Source organism: Euprymna scolopes, chromosome 6 (genome assembly GCF_053919585.1).
Source record: "Euprymna scolopes isolate OS-2025 chromosome 6, ASM5391958v1, whole genome shotgun sequence".
NCBI classification, from domain to species: Eukaryota; Metazoa; Mollusca; class Cephalopoda; order Sepiida; family Sepiolidae; genus Euprymna; species Euprymna scolopes.
In genome coordinates this window covers 124,139,266-124,156,174 of record NC_136487.1, presented here as the reverse complement: position 1 = coordinate 124,156,174, position 16,909 = coordinate 124,139,266, and the positions used below count along the sequence as shown (strand labels likewise).

Genomic DNA, 16,909 nt, shown 5'->3' with positions numbered 1-16,909 from the left:
CTATCAATGAAAGTGCGCATACGGAAAATGTCTGAAGGTACCTTGTATGTCTGAAAAAAAAAAAAAAAAAAGTAGAACCTCACCTACAGAAATAAAAGCTTTAAATATAAAAGACAAACAAAATGAATTTTGTAAAATCTGTTTTCCACTCGTCTATTTCTGAAAATTGGAGTAAAATAAAAATTAATTTGAAAGACTGTTAAATGAACAAAAACTAATCACTATTAATGTGGAATGATCCAATTCCAAACATATTGCCGATACATCATGAAGAAGGATAAAAAATAAAATGCCCCCTTTCCTATCCCCTAAAAGAAACGAAATATGAAAGACTTAAACAGGAGAAATTTTGTATTATTTGCACTTAAGTTCAATTTAAATATTATATATATATATACTAGCAGACCGACTGGTGTTGCTCGATCATAAGATACGCTTAAATATGATATTTTAATTCATGCAGAATTAATTCTATTGATTATGATATTGAACCTAACATATAGTAGTGAGATCAAAACTAAAAATGTGACTTTGGTGCCATCAGCTAGAATCGAAACTGAAATATACACCTCTCCACCTTCATTCCTTAGCCGCTGAGCCATGCCTGTATGCACACACACACACACACACACACACATAATTATTTACTATAATAATTAAATACCTACAGACACTAGTGTTTCATCCTTTCTGGAATCTTCAACACCAGTAAAGATATATATATTGATATTTATTATTTTCTTTATGTAAATATAATAATATTTTGCTACAATGTGTACACCATTTCGATCATTATTGATCTCGTCAGGCAACAAAATTAAAAAGGTTTAAGAGTATTTTTAATTTTAGAGGAGAAAAATATTTTGCCATGTCTGACCTGAGGCATGGTTAATGTTCTAATGTATTTAAATTTAAAATCTGAGTGCAAAAACCTAACTGCTGTTAAAGAGGGAGGGAGGGTGGGTTAAAAAGATAGTTTTTTTTGGGGGGGAGGATGTAGCAAAGATTAGAGGGAGTTATAAGAAAGGAAAAGATACATATAGAAGGAGGGGGGCTTGTAAGGAAAGGAAGAGAGGGAGAGGTGAAAATGTGTATATTTCACCTATCGTCCCATTTTTAAAAAGATGGAGTCACCCGATCATGGAAGGAGATCAAGGTCCAGAGTTTTAAAATTATATACACAGTGTAACCCGGATATAAGAGACCAGGATATAATAAAAACGGATATACCAGAGATTTTCTCTGGTCCCAAATTAGAGCCTATGTTGATGTACAGTGTAACCCGGATATAGGAAACCCCGGATATAAGAGAGCCGTAGAGACCGGATAAGAAGTCTCTTATATCCGAGTTACAAAAAAGTATATAAAAATTATATATAAATATATAAAAAAAACATTTGTCATAAAACGTATTAAGGGTCAGTAAGAAACACGAAAAAAAACTTCCATCATGAATTCAACCTAATATCATTAGTTGATAATAAAAGAATGAGGTGACTTAGATATTATTTGCATGTGAACTTGATATCTGCTTCCTTTCCTCTGCAGAAGATCCTTACTGTGGCGATTGCTTCCTTATGTGTATTCTATTATACTGCATGCTCTGTTGTTACCCTTTTTGTTATGTGTTCTAACAGCATGATTCTTTTTTTTTTCTTTTCTTTTTGATCAGTCTGTAGCTGCTGGATGAGTTAAATTCTATACTCCACCCCATTTTTTTTTTTTTTTTTTTTTTAAATTTTCTGACATCTATCATTAAATATCAGGGCGAAAAGATTAGAGTAGAAAAAGAAAAGAATTTTTTTTTCTTTTTGTAACTTCACAAATTCCACCTAACCTGCATTTCTAAACTTTTTTTTTCTTTCTTATTCAATATAAGAACCATATTATTGTTGGAATCGTTCAGGCGGTTTATGGAAAATGCTGGAAGGTACTGAAACGTTGAGCATCTGAACCCTAATACAAAAATAATCATAAAGAAAACATTTATCATTGTTTGATTTATATATAAAAAAATCTTAATATTTATCTTGATTTAAACGACAAAAAATTAAAAAAAAAAAAAAAAAATCACTAAAAATTCATAAAAATCCAAAAAATTGTTTATTCAAAAATTTAATCATGAAACTTACAAATTTTTTTTTCTTGATTTGAATCTTAATTTTCTTAAGTTTTGTAAAAATTTTCCAAGACTTATTCAAGAATATTGTTTTCGTTTTTCAATTTTTCACTGAGTTAGCTTTGTACTGATAGAAATTATATTTTTTATTGAAAAAAATTGACAAGCATTTGTGTGTGTGTGTGTGTGTGGGGGGATCACATTTTGAACCTTCCGGTGTTTTCTTTAAACCATTTGGACAATTCCAATGATAACATTGACCTTATACTGCATAAGTACCTTTTAAATTTAATTTTATTTAAATTGTTTTAAATATTTTGCTGTTTATTTCTTTTATTTTTAAGGAAAAAAATTACAATATGATAAATTGTTATATTTAACAGAGAAATTCAAATATTTCAGTTTTACTCTCTACGGAATCAGTGACATTTTCTCGATCATGTTAAAGAAGGAATATATGAAATTCAATTTTGTAAAAAGCTGAACGTGTGTTAGGAATATTTTGTTTTCATTTATGAAAACCATTGTTTGAATTCTCTTTGCAATGATTTAAGAAATTTCAAAGAACCCAATACTATAGGTTTTTTACTTGTTTGATGAGATGCATAGTACAGAGTACTTGCAAATATTTTTAATCATCACTGAAAGGTTTTTAAACAAATAAAAGCTGATCACTATTGATACTGGAGGACCTAATTTCAAATGTGATCATACAACACCTTGCCAGAAAGGAAGTTAAAGAACTTGTTGGTTAACAATATTATTTGCGTTTATTTACAGTTTGCGGGTGTTATATTATTAATGCTATGCTACAGAATCGATTTGAACATAGATTGAAATCTATGCAAAGAGCATAACATAGAAACCTTGATCTTAGATATGAAATACAATATTCCATACAAATGTCATATATATAGAAAACCAAGTTGCCATCTTAGTAGCTGTTAGTTCTTGTATGCACCTCTTCTGTCATACTTCCAGACTGAGTGCTTGTTATCCTGAAATCAAGACTCCTTAAAAGGATTAAGCCAAGACAAAACTATTGGAAGACAGAAGGTTTATTTAACTGGATCTTAGATCTTAGATATGAAATACAATGTTCCATAAAAATGTTGCATTTCAACCTTGCCATAAATACAGAAAACCAAGTCAAAGTGAACAATTATTATTCATACCTTTATATTCTCAAAAGGATTAAGTCTGTATTGGAAGACAGAGAAGGTATATTTAACTGGATCTTCATTCTAAGTCACTAATAAGTGGGGTGGTGGTGCAGATAGAAAGAGATTGATAATCACTGTTTAATCATATCTTATCAGGACATTTTTCAAACGAGACATGTTCACACTTTAAGTGCTTCAAAAGCACTGATGATTCCTCTCACTCACCCACTCTCAGCCATATGAGGTGATATACGTTTCTATCAATTCCTACAGAGTAGTCATATCCAACCTCAAATTCAGAAAGTTGACCCCAGTTTACCCCAGCTGCGCTTTCATTTTGTTATTTTTAACTAATCAATTTATATACTAGTTGGTCTATCCACTCAATATTTAAAATTTTATACTAAACAACTTGACCTTATCCCCCCCACCCTCCTACTTTTTTTTTTTTTTTTTTTACAAACTATTCAAGTATAGTTTTAAAATAATGGATGCATTCAACCTGCACAGGTTGATAGAGAAAGTTTATTCGCCTTTATCTTCATCCAAAGTCACTTATAGGTGGGATGGAGATGAGGAGGGGGGCAGATCGACATATTTTGTCAGCTCATTACATTTATGTTCAGGGTTTCTTTCCACTCTCTCTTTCTCTCTAAGCCATGTGACATCATATGCGTTTCTATTAATTCCCACAATCTAGTAATCTTAGCCTCTAGATTAGTATGTTCTCAACCAGGAGTAAATTTACTCATAGGGAGTAAAAAAGTATATAGTTGGGGGTAAATAAGTACCTAACAATTTAAAAATAATTTATTTTCAGATTGGGTGGCCGCGCCTAAGAAATGTAATAAAAATTAACTTTATAATTTTCTATTTAGAATATATATATATATATATAAATAAGACAAAATGGCTGCACGCGTTTTTGTATGCCCAGCAAAGGCTTTTGTTGCAGAGGTTCTCGGTGGGTGGGAGGAGGTTACTATTCTTTTGAACTTCTTATATACTCCCTACATTATAATATCTAGGATTTGCGACTGGAGGTCGTCTCTATCTTTTATTTGAGCAACTTTTATAAAATTCACGCTATTCCATCTGTTCGCATGTTTGTTCATGTTTTTCATATAAAATCAAAACTGAATTGAAAGTGAAGGCAGCTTCCCGGCCTTTTATGCCGGGACGTCGAAAAAGCAATTAGCTTTGATCAATGTGGGGAAACCCCCTCATATCAGACAATTCCTATTCATTTGGGCATTCCCTTTTTGTGGGGAGCTAGTTTTCCCCAACATTATGGGGAAACAAATAAATGAAACAGCGGAAAGCTTAACTGGCCTTCAGCCAACGTTCATTTCTGCATTCACTTAGCAAGTCAACTTTTTGATTGACATCGCTAAATTTCAACACTTTTCACTTCCTGTGGTTTGTAGCGTAGCGATTAAAGTTCACGTTTTCTTACACTTTCTTTTCCACCTTTGGGTTTGTCACGGGTTCGAACCTCCTTCCTCACTAACACTTTTTTTTCTTTCTTTTACAACTTCAAACATCCGGGCAATGCTGGGTACCTCCGCTAGTTTTTAGATAAAATCAAAAGTCCTAAACAATAAAAAGGTTATTTTTATTTATTTTTTTTTTACCTTTTTGTTTTTTTGTCACTTTATGATGTCTATGAATTTTTTGTATGGGAGTAGAGGGTAAATGGAGAAATATATAAAGTGGAGGGGATCAATGATGGCGCTAAAGTTGAGAATGGAAATTTAGTCAAGGTCAACTTGTTGGCTAAACTTTCATTTAATATTTTTTCTCACTTGTTTTATATACTAGTAGGTTTGATTTGAGTTAACTAATATTTTATTTAATCTTGACTTTATTGTCATGATACTAGTTTCAAATCCTCTTCAAATGTTGATACCATCATAAATTTAGTATGTCATTTTAGAATGTAAATATCAAAAATTAAAAAAAAACATTTTTTTGTTTACAATTTTCTTGCATGTCTGCTCACATTTTACCATTTCAGATCATAGAATCAAAAGCATTGCTGAACATACAAGTTGTAAGTAGGAACAGCAACAAAGTAGCTCCATCTTCTATCCTCCCGATGCCCCCTCTAGGGGACACTATTTTCTCTGTTCACTTCTCTAACCTATTACTAACAACTTGCCAACTGACCACACATTTGCTAATTGCACACATACAAACACACACTTTGGTCTTCATTAAAAATTAAAAGCACATACTCAAGCAGAAAGCTTATTTCATGCTGTTTAGCAGTTTTCAGCCACAAAACCGTTAGACAACTTGTTATCCTGTAAGGAAATTAACAAAATTCCTCTTCAACAGCACAGCAATTAACACAAACAAATCTCAGCTCCAACATTTTCTCTCAGCTGTCAAAAACGTAACTGCCTGTCTTTCTAAATTTGTCTTAAAATAGTTGTTCTACTCATATGCAAATGAACAAAAAAAAAAAAAATCTAACTGCAAATACAAGGTCTTTTTTTTTTTTAAATTTTTCATTAAAAATTAAGTGCCTAATGTGCGAAACTGTCCCGATGCTTCAAAACTGGTAACCTCTCTTTTTTTCTTTTTTTTTTCCTCCATTGTTACAGAAATTAACATTAATCCTAATTTATATTTGAAACCACAATCATGATGAGAAATATCAAGATAGCTTTCATTGTTGTATAGCACCTTGCATAAACATAACATTGGCTTAGCTAGCATATTTGATTGCAGGAGATTTTTTAGCAAATTATTGTTATTTCACCTAGTTGTCTTTTCCTGATTTCCAGTTTTCATGTCATGGTTGTTTGAACATAAAATGAAAAGTTGCATAAAAGTATATTCAAAGATGAACATTAATAAAAATGACAGATATTATTTTACAGGTTTTGTTCTGTGTGGATTTTTACATTAAAAAAAAATGAATAAAATAAAATGAAGTAAAATTGCATGTTCCTTTGGGGACTCATGCATTATCACATATTGACATGTATCGTCTTGTTGCTGGAAAATTTGATGAAAATTCTCACAGCTCATAATGTGAGACAGTAAAGAAAACAAAAATGAAAAACATTTAGTCAAACTCCTTTTCAAACTAGTCCGATCTCATATTTTGGTTAGGAATAAAATGTATCTGTTCTGGTGCTGCACTGTCCTCACTTGGTGAAAGAAAAGCTTCTCGACTCAGCCAGTTTTTATTTTTGTTCCGATCCATGGTGTCCCTTTTAGAAGAATTGGATTTTCGTCACATTAAAAACTGACCTTGTATCAAACTTTGCCCTTATGAGGAAGCAAGTAGATAGGAACTTTAATCAACTATGGAACTAAGCAATAAGTTTTAAAATTTAAAAGAAAAAGATAAACATGCAATGGAATCATACGTTTACAGAAGGATTGGGGATGATCTAAATGATTGACTTGTTGTTGAGAGATAAAATTTCAAAAAAAAGAATACATTTATTCCCACAAAAAACATGCCGTAATTTCATTGAGTTAAAAATTATTTCATTGGATAAAAGTCTATTCACAGTTAGAAGGAATGGAATATTTCAATATACTTATCTTGGCAAAGAGGTAACTACTCCTGGCTTTTATAGTTGACTCTATTTTGTCTACATGAGTATTTCATTCTCAAATGCCAGTCATTCGTTTCGGCATTTTGTTCTGATCACAGTTCGTCTGACTTTGGTGGTGAATAAAATCTGATTTTATTTGTTCATCTCTTGGCATGTTTTGGTGTTTTATGTCTCTTTTTCTCCTTATCTCTCATAATAACTTCTCTTTTACAAGATTTTTTGTTTTGTTTTCCTCGTCTGAATCAGACTTCATTCGCTCAAATTGTTTTGAGTGACATAACACTTCAACTTTTTTTTTGGTTTCACTTCCTGATATTTCTCTCTCAACCTATATCTTCTCCCACCCGATATATACTTTGATATATACATATTTCACAAGTGTAGTCAGCATCTTCTTAGAACCCAATAACCTATTTACTTTTTTTTATATAAATTCTAAAATTTCTCTTTCTTAATATGAAAAATTTCATTTTCCGATAAAGATCTCATAAAATGGAATGTCTTATCTGTCATTTATATAAATTTTCATTTGTTTAAACCAGGCCTCGGCAACTTATTCAACCCCATGGGTCGGACAAAGGCGATTAATGAAAAATTGAGGAAAATTACATATGCAGACGCCTGTGAAGCTAAATATTTAAAACCATAATGAAAATAAGCATTGAAAAATCAGAAAAATATAATAAAATCTAAAATAAAAACAAAAACACTTAATAAAAATTAGTTTTCTTCAAATAACGTCAAAATACTTGAAGTGAAAAAAAAATCATTTGAAGCGAAATGAGTGAAATTATGAGTGTGCATGCTTGAAAATAATATTGAAAAGATATAAACATGGTAGTGTAGATACAGTGGTAATCTGTGGGGGGATGCTGTTGAAGGGATGGATTAGAAAGCTAACTGAGACAACATTGTCACTTTGAAGCCCTCTACGCTTAATGCCTGTCATTGGTCAGTCAGTTAAACCGGCTATCATTTTTGTTTGTTTTTTTTTTTTAATTTTTTATGTAGAAGTAGAGGTGAATAAGTTTTGATAATGTTTTTGAGGTCATAGTGTTCAAATTGGGTTTGGTGAATCAAAGGAACAGCAGGCCTTTAGTTTGAATTAGAAAATTTTATCTTGTGTTAAAAATTGTCATTGGTAATTAGGCTCGCAGGCCGGTCGAAATACCTTTACAGGCCGAATCTGGCCTGCAAGTCATAGGTTGCTGACCCTTGGTTTAAACATACTTGAAAAAAAAAATGCTTTATTCATTCTAAACAAGGCATATTGCTACTGAAACATAAGGAGCTACTGTGATTAGGAACCAGATTTATAGAAGGCATCATAAGTTGAGAGTTGTGCAACAAGATGCTTATTCATATTACACTTAAATTTCTTCAGGGTGGTACAGTTGGGAGCAGAAAGGGAATTCCAAACACCAGCTGTTCAAGGAAAGAAACTCTTAAAGAAAAATTTTTGGCATCTACTAGTCAGGTTAATTGGAGATAAGAGGGGGAGATTTAAGTCCAGTAAGTTCGTTGGAGAACATTTTGTGGAAATTCTTATAAAACAAAATCTTTAATATTGTGCCAATGTTTTATTGTTTCTATGAGTGGGTAAAATAAAAGGAGTAGATATAGGCAAATCTGAATAAAATCCATTAATGTGTCAGAGGGTCGGTTGATTATCGATTTTTTTTCTTTCATATTTAGACAATTCAAGATAGACGAGATTAGGAGAAAAACTGACAAATCTTTTTCTATCATTTGAAAAAATGTAATAAAAAAAAAATCGCCACCTAAAATGCATAAATGTTCCTTTTTTTTTCTCCAATATTTCAAAATCAATTGTTCTGTTTTGATAAACTCAGAAAAATCGATTATATCAATTAGTTAGGCATCAAATGAAACAAATTAAATGTCTTCAAAAGTAGAATTAGGAGTATGTTTTGTAAGTAATTATATCATGTTTTGTAAGTAATTATATCATGTTTTGTAAGTCATATCATATGTTTATAAGTAACTACTATATGATATCTCTCTTGTAAGTAACTGTTAGGTTGGTGCTAAAATAATGTTGTTTTTGATATTCAACTTCAAAAGATCATAACTTCTTTGATAATAAATTTTATTAATCGAAATAAGAACCGTTAGATTTGACACATTTTTGCCAACGAGAAACAAGTTTATTTATCCCATTAGCATAGAAATTCAGAGTTCTGGATGCGATGTAGTCATTGAAGGCCGCTTTGGCATCATCTCGGCTTTTGAAGCATTTTTTGCACAGGAAGTTTTTGAAAATCAATTGTTCTGTTTTGATAAACTCAGAAAAATCGATTATATCGATTAGTTAGGCATTATGAAAAATTAAATGTAACTAGTCTATGCGATCTCTTGTAAGTAACTAGTCTATGAGATCTCTCTTGTAAGTATCAGAGAATAACGATGAATATGCAATTTAAGTTGGAAAGGCAGACCTAAATCTGATCTCAAAGTAAAATAAAATATGAACAGTATAGAGAGATATGTAGACAGGAGACTTTATTGGTATGGTCATGTTCCAAAAATGGATGGTAGTTCCTTGGTTAGTAGGTGTATAACAGTTGAGGTAGCAGGGCCTGTTGAAATGTGAAGTCCAAGGATAACATGAGATGAAGTGATAGAGATGAATGAACTTGTGAGAAAAAGTTATAATTAGAGCTGGCAAGAGATAGTTTGGTTTGGAAGTCAGTTTCGACAAATCGTCTAATACATGCTAACATAAAATGAACATTATGACAAATCCAATGCGAAAATATGCATATGTGTGTAACCTATTTTACACCGATCCTTAGGTTTAGAAAGGAACTTTACTGGAAAAACAATACTGTAAATAAATAAACTCATTCCAAGAGGCTCGAGGGGGGGGGGGCATAGACTAAAATGTATTTAAAATAGAAATGTCAAAGGTAAGCACAATAGCTTGATGATACACAATGAAAATAACATTTTTTCTTACAAGGGAGTCATCACTTATCAAAGCCGAAGGTCACTCAAGGATAAGGGTCGATGAATGTAAGGTGATAGTGTTGTAATTGTTAATAGTGGAAATTGGGTAGATTTTGATTATTTAAGGGGACAGCTCAATAAAAACTTGTTTACATTGGACTTGAAGACTACCATATTGTAATGGTGAGCCTGTTTTGTCCTTGGTCAGTTCAGGAGAAGTCCTTCTAGGCTGAAGCCATTTTTAATATTTTTCCAATCCAAAGTGCTCCTTTTTAGGCAGTTGGATTTTCTTCCACATTAAACATTAGCCTTTTGTCTAACTTTGTACTTGTCGATAGACAAGTAAATAGGGACATTGCCATGTTTAGAAAAAAACAAAAAAATTAATCTTTGAAAATTTGTTTTCCTAAATTTTTGAGTATTTGCTTTTTTTTTTTTTTTTATATTGCAACAAAAATCATTGAAATATGAAATCAAAAGCAAAACTTGGTCAACTAAATCCACACAGCCAACACTTTTTTTTTAATTTATTGAATCAGACCGAGTGACAGATGTGCTTGTTTTTTCTGTTTTCATCTTTCCCTTGTTTATTTTTATCTTGACTTTTTTTTTTTACTTTAGATTGTCAAATTGTTATACCAATGGGGAGGACTTAACTCAACTTATTTTAGAATGCTGAAACCCATTTAATTCGGAAAATACATTATTAAAAAAGGAATTAACCCAATAATTTTTTCAATTAAAAAATTGAAAACATCCATATATATATATATATATATATATATATATATATATATAGATATATGTATTTATTTTGTTTTTAAATATAAAAAAAATAAAAATAAAAAAAGAACTGAAAAATAGCCATTATAAAAAAATATGTATCAATTAATGTTAGCCAAATTTTAGGTAAAAGTGCACTTTAACTCGCCAGAAGTATTTTTTGTTTTCATGTCCAGAAGAATATAAGCAAAAATAAAACAAACACATACACAAAAATGTTCCATAATTAGTGATGGGACGATTCCAATATTTTTCCCAATTCTGATAAAATTACCGATTCCAGTTATTTATAAATATCTAAATATTTAACTATAGAGTAGTTATTTTCCCCCTGATTACCGTAAAAGCACATGCTGATATTTTCCTACATGTAAAAACACTTGTGGAGGTGGGTGATCTGTCGATCTTAGTTTCACTGAGTGTTTAAAATCAATAAATGTTTATTTTATCATTATTACCAGCAATTATAGATTTTGCTTTAAACAGAATCAAATAAAATAAAAAAATGATTAAAAGAATCGTTTTTGGTATCGGAAAATAGACATAAATTTTACCGATTCTGATTTTCCCAATTTTGATTAATCGTCCCAACACTAATAACAACATTCTTAAATGACTGTTAGAATTCTTAAGACTTTCATTTTATTTTATTTAAGAAATTTATTTTTTTCCAAAAAAAAGAAAAAAAGTTAATAAAAATACATTCCATTCATTTCATAATATTCTAAATTGAAGGTTATATTTCATTTGTGCATTACAAAAATATTTATTTTGAAAATAATTATTTTGAAATATAGAATGTTACATTTTATTTATGAATTTTAAATACAATTTATTTTGAAATTGCAAAATTTTTAACAATTTTAATTAAATTTAATAAATGTTTCGTATTTTAATCTTTATGTTGTGATATTTTGTAACTTTATTTTTAATTACCAGAAAAGTTTTGTAAGAAAGCAAGCATTAATCTTGGATTATCTTCCCTTTCAGCTAGTATAACTCTTCTGAAAATAAAAACAAGAAATACTTCTGACATATTAAAGTGCACTTGTCTCAAAGTTTTTTTTTAAAATTATTATTAACTGTTAAAGTATTAAAACTACACACCAAATTATCTAAAAACTGCATGGTTTTTAGACCTTGCCATTTGGATTTAGTTTAATGTAAACAAAATTTATATTTTTCAGTCGAGTTGAATTATCTCCCTTAATATTGCAATTTTGCAAACTAAAGTAAGAAAGGGTCATCCTTCTTTACTTTTTCCTTTTCTTTACATATAAATAAAATATTTTAAATGATTTTTTTTCTTTTTTTACAAGGGAGTCACCACTTTATCAAGGCCTGAAGGCCACATGAGGGGTCCTGGATATGACCTTAAACTATATCCAGTGGTGAGGCCCCAGCTTGCAGGCTTTGGGGAGTGTGGAGCCACCCTTTTATTGCCATTGCTCTCAGGTTCACTCTGACTCGGAGTGGTAGTACCTGTTAGAGTCCCAACTATGGGTTAAATAGAAACCGACTTGAAAACAAATAAATTCTATTAAAAAAATTTTCTTCAAAATCTTTGGATTCGGCATTAAATAACCTGAAAAGGGTTGATATGCCATAAAACAACCAACCAACCACATGAGGATAAGGGTTATGAATGTAAGGTGGTAGTTTAGTAATCATTAATGGTGTAGATTGGGTAGAATTTGGCTTATTTAAGGGAACGTTTCAACAAGAACTTGTTTACATCAGACTTGAAGGCTACCATATTATAATCAGCTGGGAAGCAGACCAGTGGAACAGTGTTCCACAGTAGAGCAGTTCTAGGAAAGAAGCTTTGTTCATGCAATATTCATTTAGATTTAGGCACAGATAGAGAATGGAGGAAATTGTTGATAGTGATGGTCAAGTATTTTTTGTGAAAGTTTGACGAGGAGGAACCATAGATTGGCGCTCAGACAAGCATTTGCCATGAAAATGATAGAGCAGAGACAGGTTTGCAACATTTTTTATGTGGGGAAAGAGGTTGCAGGAAAGAGAAAAGGGCATTACCTACTAGGTTTCAAAGCTGGTTTTCAACTCTGAAAGAACTGTCCAAAGAAAGTTTCATAAAACTAAGCTGTGCATGCAAATGGTTGATCCTGAAAATAATTGGAAATCATGATATGTTTGGAAGTTGAAAGTTTTGCGTTGCTGACGGGTCGACCATATATCAACTGGTGTTTACTACTAACACCTCCATCTGCCATTTTGTTGCAGCAACGTCTTTTCTTCATTGGTTTGTGGTTCAGGGATGCAGTTAATCGCTTAAAGGGGAGTTAATTTGCAATGTATTTCTCCCTAACTTCCTCCTTGGGTGACACAAGCATATGGGTGGTCAGCTGAAGACGCTGACAACAGTCACCACAATAAGGACTTTGAAGTTCACAATTTGTTAGCCATCTTGTGTGACCTCGCTCAGGACTGCCGTGCATGGGTCGTCATGATTTAGCATGTTATGCAGGCAAGGCAAGAAGCTGGCTAGATCAAACCTGGGTGCAATGTCATTGCAGCAGCAGCAGCAACAAATACTCTTTTAGAATAGAGCTTACATGACTAAAGTTAGAGGTCAGAATTAGAAAAAAAAAAGCATTTTGTAATACTTAGAAACCATTAGAGATTTTAGTCTTCATCTTGGAATAATTGCAAGGACACTTCAGTAATCATCTCATTTGTAGGATGTGTGATCCTGAATAGCTTTCACACTTGCTGGACCATAATCCCCCAGATCTTCATTTATGGATGTTATGTTAAAGATAATGTCTGTCAAAAAAAATCCTCCAGATTATTCCTTAGCTGAAGAGGGTCATCATAGCCCAAATACGGCAATATCAAGAGAGAAGCATGTCGGGTGGTATTTTGGGGGGTGGATTAGTGATCATCCTGCACATAAAACAAATGCAAGAACTCCTTTACCAATATCTGATGAGATTGGAACCAGCCATTTTGTTACATACATCCTTCATATTATTGATCCCTTTAATGCTATATTGTTGGTTCTGTCTGATATTCTCAACAATTTAAAAGTTTTAAAATAATGACAATTGTTCACTATTAGCCCTTTATGACCTGAATTATGGTGTAGATGATTAAAAAAAAATTATTGTTAATTTTAGTTAGTTTAAAGGGTAATGATACAATGATTGTCTTTAAACTGCAAGTTAAACTACAACGGACAATTTTTGTATTTCATAAACTTACCTTGATTATTATCTATAGTGCTTGAAAAAAAAGTATGTTTATGACAAACAAAATCCTCTACTCTCTGAGATCGATAGCAGCATACTGAATGTAAGCAATGGGCAGTTGCAGTCTGGAAGTATCTGGCATCTACCCAGATACTGAACTAATACGTACAAGGCATGTTTGAATCAATTACCACTTTATGTCACTATATTCATTTATTTATGACTTAAATTAGTTCAACCGGTCATAAAGGGTTAATTTTTTTTCAAATGTGCATCCTTCTAGGATTCAGTATCTTTCGAGATGGAAGGAGGCCATTTTAATTATATATAAGTATCAAAGACAAAGTATATCTCGATGGTGAAGCTATTGAGGTTGTCATAGTTTTGTTGATACCATTGGAGCACAGGGCGGAGCAGATGCTGGTGTGATTGCGAGAGTCGATGGATTAAGTTCAGGAAACTTCTGCCATTACTAAGCAGCAGAGCATTGTCAGTATTGACTATTAGGCATGTGTACGCAGTGTGATATATACGAGTGAAATCTGACCAGTGAGGGTTAAGAGCATGAGTTTCATAGAAATGATATGAGAATTACACAATGGATGTGTAATCTAGGTCTTAAAGACAGGCTTAGTTCTGATGATTTTAGAGGAAGATTAAATCTGAACAGTATCGGGAGATGTGTGCTTTAATGGTATGGCCACATTGAAAAATGGATGAGAGTTCTTGGGTTAGTAGATGTAGAACAGTTCAGGTCGCAGGTTCAATTCATAGTGGAAAAAAAAGCATGGCAGGAAGTGATACAAATCGACTTGAGACAAAGATTAATAAAGACCTGGCCAGAGATAGATTAGTTTGCAAATCAATTTCTTAAAGCTGTCCAATGCATGCCAATGTGTAAAACAGACGTTAAACCTTATATGATGATATATATTACTAATAAATCGCATATCAAGGCCAAAAGCTGCTGGAGGATAAGGGTAAATGAGGATTGTAAGTTGAATGATTGAAAATGAATATCACCTATTTTTGACATCTCCTAGAATTCATACCGGTAAAGGGTTTGCAAAATATTGCAGTTTTTTTGGATATTTGATCGCTATTCCAGTTTTGCATTCCTTTCCTAATATCTTTTTGGTTCCTATGGGATTAGAGGTTTCAAAATTTATTAGTTTAATTCTGTATCTGATTTGGATTATTTTAAAACTTCTTGTTCATTTTCTTTTCTTGACATTTCCAAACTACTTGAATTTCTTGTTGGAAGGTGTTTTCTTCTGATGTTTGGTCTTAACATTAACTTGTATTGAATTTGCAGCGGTCAATCTGTTATTATACTTTTATATCTCATATTTATGAAAGCAGAACATTAACATTATACATATTTTTAATAACCTTATTTTTAAGATCAAATTAAAGAGCTTATTTTTAAGACTTGTGTAAGACCTGCTTGCTTTTAAGACTTATCTAAAGACCTTATTTTTTAAAGATTTATTTAAAGACACAAGTAATCTTTAATTTTTCAATTGGTTTTTAAAATATAACTTTTGCTAATATTTGGAGAACATGTAAAATTTAATTCTTGTAGGTCTTAATCAGTTTTTTATTTTCAAATTAAATTTTTAAAAATCAATTATATTAATCTCTACATAATTATTAAAATTTAATTTATGTGGCTTTTAATTCATCATTCAGGGCTTGTCCAGAATTCCCCCATGTTTAAAATTTAAAAAAAAAAAAAAAAAAATGTGTATTATGTATGTACCTGTGATGAAAAAAATATTGTACACAAAACATCACATAAATTGATAATGGTTTTATTTTTAAATAAGAAAATCCAAATTTGTGGCTAATTGAATAGACGATATTATGATGCCATCTTGAAAATAGTTTGAAAAGACAAGGGAAATCACTCCTAATAATTCAAATTTACAAGATTTTAGAAAGCCATTCTTAACATGGAACATTGGAAAAACCCCAGTTCACTTCAATATGATTTTCTTTATAAAAATAAAACTACTTGATCAATTTACATGATTTTTGGAATATATTTTCTTTTCGTCCACAGATACGTTCATTATACATATTTTTATGTATCTTTCTTTTTTTTTATAAAGAGGAAATTCTGGACAAATACCCATTTTTTTTCCTTGTAATTTTAATCTTTGTGTTAAATACATTTTTATTGTTACTATGAGATTGAAGTTTTCTAAACTTTTGTTTTTTGTCCTCAGGCTTATCTTGGTATCAGTGAGGTTAGATATCTTTTTTTTTATTTTGAGCATTAGCTTTTTAAATTTTTTTGTAATTTGAATTTTGATGCAGAGATATAAAAAAAATTGTGTTCGTCTGATTGTTCTAACTAATCTCAACCTTTTAATTGTGAGCAAATTTTGCTATCATTTTATTCATAGTTGAACAGAAATGTTGAGTTACATTTTCTAAAACATGGATTCAATTTATCATAATTCTAGATATTCCCATGACCTGTTCGAACTATTACCAACATTTATTTTTTAAAAGTTCATTTACTGTGACATATCTGTTAAGAGGAAGAAATTGAATTCCTGAGTGTCTTTGGCCTCTCTCTATAGAGGTTTATCGGAGATCCTGACATAAGGATACTCCCCATTCAAAGTAAACCTTGACCAAATATTTAAAAAAAAAAAAAGAAAAAAAATGTGTTATCTTCTTAAACCGTCCAGAAGAGGTAAATGATGGTATTAAACCTTCCTATCTTTGACAGAATCTGAAGTCTTAATTGTGAACAAAGTTTTGCTTCTATTTTATTTATTGTTAAACAGAAATGTGGAGTTACATTTTATAAGACTTCGGTTAAATTTATTATAATTCTACATGTGCCCATGAGTGTGACATCTTGGTATAGTATGAGTGATTTTAGGGTTCAACGATCTCAACCCTAAGTTGAGGGTCAGTCCCATTTGGTAGGCAAGCAGAATTGTTTAGATAGGCATGACACTGCCCCTCTTCCACTAGAATTTAATTCATAATTTTAAATAATACATTGTTTCAAGTTTCCAATAATATTCACAAGTCGCAATTTTGTAAAGATTTGATGTGCAA

The 16,909-nt window shown here is 31.3% G+C and overlaps 1 protein-coding gene across 4 annotated transcripts in view; it reads left to right on the top strand.

Moving 5' to 3' along the window:
- The window catches only part of LOC145277924 (piezo-type mechanosensitive ion channel component 1-like), a 562,742-nt gene that overhangs the window by 266,156 nt on the left and 279,677 nt on the right, over nt 1-16,909 (top strand). Inside the window, exon 1 of one of the 4 annotated variants that reach the window (XM_080129999.1) lies at nt 5,319-5,335. The exons of the other annotated variants lie outside the window; for them this stretch is intronic. The gene's annotated coding sequence lies outside the window, so the exon portion shown is untranslated. Of the gene's footprint in view, nt 1-5,318; nt 5,336-16,909 lie in introns of those variants that run through there. 4 annotated transcript variants of the gene reach the window in all.